Genomic DNA, 5,345 nt, shown 5'->3' on the forward strand with positions numbered 1-5,345 from the left:
TATTTTCTTAAGCATTAAAAAACCTTCAAAATGCATGCAATTGTAGTGAGATATTTGATTTTAAAAAATTTTTCGCCACAAAGTTTTAGATTGTATTCTCTAAAAGAAGGGGTTATTAGATATGATTATAAATTATAATTATCAATGTTTGTTTTTTTCTAAAATTAAAGGGGCAAATTTTCCTATAAGCCTGACGTCTACATTTTTAGAGGTTTTAAATTTTCAAATACCTTGATAATTTGAGGACTAATTATCTTCCATTAAAAAATCCATATCATACGTTGTTCTTAATCTGACTTTGGCTTCAAAATCGTAAATATTTCTATTATGCACTAAACTGCTGAAGAAAAAAAAATAATAAAATATACGAAATCGTAAGCTTAATGTATGATAACTACTAAAATTAAAATTAAATACAAATGAAATTGTTAGGTAATTAGTATTTTCAACATTGTAGTCTTTTATTTACACTTTGAAACCAACATTTATTAAATTGTTTAATTCACAAACTCAAAAGTAATACTTTGATACTCAATTATATTTAATTAAATTAAATTGAATTATGCTTAGATTCAGAAGCAGAACTCTAGATTTATTTTCAGGCATATTACCTATGACAATAACTTTATAGTCCACTTCAAAAAACGTGCTTTTCTTAAGCTTTGATCATTATATATTTCTTTTTATTGAGTTTTAGTCTCTGTTAGTTTGTGGTTGAAACAATTTGTGAAAGATGTCAAAATTTCAATTGGATATAAAATTGTTATAAATTTTAATTCCAAGTTTCAACATTCAAGAAACAATTATAGTTAGTATTTTCATCAAGCACGGCACTTCCAGCTTTGAGAGCATTCTAGCTAGCTGAAGAAAGGTCATAATTTCAATTGATCATAAATTCTGCTTGAATCAGTCTGAAAATGATTGAAACCTGCATACTGAAAATGATTGCTGTAGCTTGTGAGAATGTTGTCAAAATTTTGACCATAAAATTGTGCCATCAAACAGACAAAAATGAGTTAATAAAAGTAAAATAAAGTACAATTATACTAAAAAGGTACTTTATTTCCAAACATTCTGAAATAAACAATAAATCCATACAGGGTCGTGCCAAGAATTTAAAAAGACCTCACTTAAGAAAATCTAAAATATTATAAATTTTTCAAATTTAATTAATTTGAATAAACACTTGTGCTTTGCATAAAAGAAAATTGAAAAAACCTCAACCCAAGTGCATATGAAAACTAATATATCATGTAACAAATTCATAAAATGATTCATCAATGATTGATCTAAAAAGGCTTCCATCTATTAAAAATGAAATCTTTCAATTTAGTAAAAAAATTTACTATTCAATAGAACTATTCAATAGAAAAAAATGCAAATAATGAAGAAAATAGGGAATAAAAATAAATAAATCTGAAAAAAATCCTTTTACAAAAATTAAGAAAAAACACTATAAAAAAATACTGCAAAACGAGAAAAAAAGGTTTCTAAATGTAGTAATAAAATATATTATTCGATTTCCAAGCTTGCTTAGTATGTTTACAGACAAGAGTATGAGAGTGCATATTACATTGACAGAGTTAATTCGTCAGAGCATGGTGTAAAAACCATTTTCTGTCAAATTTAAATTTTAGTTTCGTAATTTTACAGAAAATTTGGTTGAAAAGAAAAATAGGTTTCAAAACAAGAATTTCCCAAAACTTATTACTATAACGAACAAAATGATTGTCATATTACTAATTTGAATATCGAAAAATTTGATTCGATACACAATGTGGCACCAAAATCATTTTAAAACTCTTCTATCAAATCTGACTATGATAGGACCACACAAATATGATATTTAACACAAAGTATAAAGTATAAATGGTTTCGTCAAAAAATTCTGTCCGATGGAAAACATTATAGAGAACCCCTTTTCATATAAGATAGATGAAATATTTTCTTTAAAGAAATACATCGAAACAAGTTAAAGAACAGATATTTTTAAACAAGATTTTGCTTAATAGCACTTGCTTTCTGTAAAAAACTTTATACTATCATGAACAAATAGATTATTTTAAAAATTAAAGTACTATCAGTTATTAAAAATTATGTAAAAAAGGAAAGCAAAACTTCATCTTTAACAAAATGTCGAAGCAATTATCTTTCCCTTTTCATCAACCAAGAGACATTATAAAGTAGAGAGCAAATTCAGTAACGATTTATCTAGCATAATTAAATGAATCCACTCTCTATTAATTAAAAACATTTTTGATGAGAAACAAAATTAGATCAACGCTAAGTTTATTTCCACTGGTCTATAAATGCATTTTTTGTGTACTCAAATTCTAATATAATCTTTCAACAACAGACTAGTTTGCGAACGAAAGCAGATATAACTGTACTAAAAACTTCTACTCAAAAATTTATTAATTAACATGTCAAAAACACATGCATATCCACCAAAATACAAAAGGTGAATAAGTAAAAAAAATATTAAGCTTTCACAACTAACAATCTGCTAATATTAATTACTCACAGATTACTTTTTTAGAGTTCAGAAAATATTTTTTTATTGGGCAGTGTGAAAATATTTTCTTTCCACCAGCTGGAGTTTTCCAATATTAATTTAGCTGGAAATTTACTTTATTTGGTTCCTCCTAGTCAATTACTTGAATTTTTTCACTCTAAGTTCTTAGATTCTATTTCGGCGAACTAGCCAGTTAGAAATACATATCAATGTCTAAATTAAAGTCGGCTAATTTTGGGTGAGAAAATCGAGAGTCATGGCAATCAAAATTATAAAAAGTCAAAGTACACTTCAAAACTTACTTTAATAAAGATTTGAAATTATTCAGTACGATGAAAGGAGTTTTATTCTAAGGGAAAGATTAGAAAATGTATGCAGATTGAGCTAGCTAAAAACGTTAAGATAGAATTAAATCCAAAAATTGTTTTCATAAGTTTCAAAGAAAGGATGTTTTACTAAATCATTGTTGGAATTGGAGAAATTATTTAAAATGGAGGATTTTTGATTTTTTGAATCTGGATGAACCAGATATTAAATAGTCGAGAGCAAATATTTATACTTTTTATGAGAGTGTATTGTGATATTTTTTCAAAATTTTGTTTTAGAAATTCTGAAAGGATTTTTTTAAAAATAACTTTTTAAGCATAGTTGACTCAGTCATAGTTTGACTGATTTTTTCCAATAAAAAATTGCTGCAAATTGACTATTGACAAAAATATTTGACCAGCAAGTGTTTTAAAAATGGAACAAACTTTTTTCACACTTAATTCATTTTTCTTAAACTAGCATTCTTTTACTTGGTCACGGCAAGCTGCTACAATTTATTATGCAAAATATTACGTTTTAGTACTTTAAAAATTATTTTAATTTTATTGGAGTGCATGGAAAGAAATTTTTCTGGCCAGCTGGATATTTCCAATAACAATTTAGCTGGAAGTTAACTTTAGTTGGTTTCTCCTATAATGTTACTTGAATTTTCTTTTTCACTCTAAGTTCTAAGATTTTACATCGGTGAGCTAGCTATTTCATATCAATGTCTGCATTAAAGTCGGCTAATTTCGAGTGAGAAAATCGAGAACCATGACAATCAAAATTATAAAAAGTTAAGCTGCATTTCAAAAATTACTTAAATAAAGATTTTAAATTATTCGATGGGAGGAAAGGAGTTTTAGGAGGATAAAGAAATGTATGCTGATTTAGTTTGCTAAGCACTTTAAGACAGATTCAAAACCAAAAGCTGTTTTTGTAAGTTTCAAAGAAATAATGCTTCCTTAAATCTATGTTGAAATCGGCGAAATTATTTTAAGTGATGGAAACTTTTCGACATCTTTTTTTAGATAAACCAGACTTAATTAATGAAACGTATGTTCGTATCAAGCAATGCTGTTGTTTTTCAGTTTGAATTTCATTTCTTTTTAGAAATTATGCATGAAACTTTGAAAAAAATATAACTAATTGGCAAACGAAATAAAACAAATTGTTTTAATACTTAAACGAACTTTTTCAAAACTTAATCTGCTTACCTGTCATACAGAGAACATAAAAGTGTAAGCGTTTCGTCATCATTGCTGCATATATTCTTATTGTTACATATATTTTCTATATATTCGTATATTATTCTTGCCTTAGTTTTTACCTGAACGTATTTCAGCTAGCATATAACTTTCTTTAAACTTTAAATATATTTTATTTGAAAAAAGTTGGTTGATAGTGAAGAAAGTTTAACTATTACAAAATATATTCCAGCAGACATGCTCCCTTTCCTTAGTTTTTTGGAATGAAGTTATTTTTTAAGAAATCACCTCAAAAAGGTTTTATTTTTTTATTATAATGATTAAAACATAAGTATGAAAAATTTAAAAAATATCAACTAACAAGTAATATAAAATGAGTTTTAATCATTTATTACATAATTTAAATTTATTGAACACGTACCATAATTCGAGTATCTCTTAAACGATAATAAATAATAATGAGTTAGGTTATAAATTAATTCTAAAACTTGTATTCAGTCTAATTTAGCTGTAATGAATAAAAATATAAATTCATTTCTGTGTTTAGAAATTGCTAATAAAATTAAAGCAGTTGTTTTATAGTTGCAGAAAATTTCTGACTTAATATGGTTGGCATTATTTATAATGAAACTAAAAGGTAAGAATGGAGTTGATATTCTATTTTTCATTCAATTAGAAATAAGAATTTTACATTCTGAGTTTTATCATTTGACTTTATTTTGCACATTTACATTTATGCATGAAAAATTGCTAGAAATTAAAGAAAAACTTATTAATTTAGGTTGACATTGTTTGTTTTAGGAAATTGTGCCTGAAGATCATACAATGTTAGAAATTTCTCGGAAAAAACGGTTAAATAACAATTTATTTAATTGTTTGTTTACCATATTCAAGCAAAACAGCCAAATAACCATAAGATAGTATTCAAACTGTTAACTGAGAAAAAAAACCCGATTATTAACTACTTTCATCCAATAAGTTTGAACAACCAGAATTTTATTGCACCAACTAGGACCACCTAATGAAGCTAATGCAGTTTAACTTCATTTGGTGGATATAAGCCTAGGTGGATATAAACTTGCTCAGATATAAACTTGCAGCACCATATTATATCTGAAAGGAATAATCTGTCAATTTCATGACCAACAGAACTGAGATTCGAGTCCCATTTACAAAAAATATTTTCGCTATTCGGCTAAAAACAAGAAGAGTTTCCAGTATCCTGCACTTCTCAATTTGTGATCCTGGCCCCTAGAATTTGATACTCTCATTCACGCAGAGATGAAGGCACCATATATATATAGGGATAGTGATTG

This window comes from Parasteatoda tepidariorum, chromosome X1 (assembly GCF_043381705.1).
Source record: "Parasteatoda tepidariorum isolate YZ-2023 chromosome X1, CAS_Ptep_4.0, whole genome shotgun sequence".
Classification (NCBI taxonomy): Eukaryota; Metazoa; Arthropoda; class Arachnida; order Araneae; family Theridiidae; genus Parasteatoda; species Parasteatoda tepidariorum.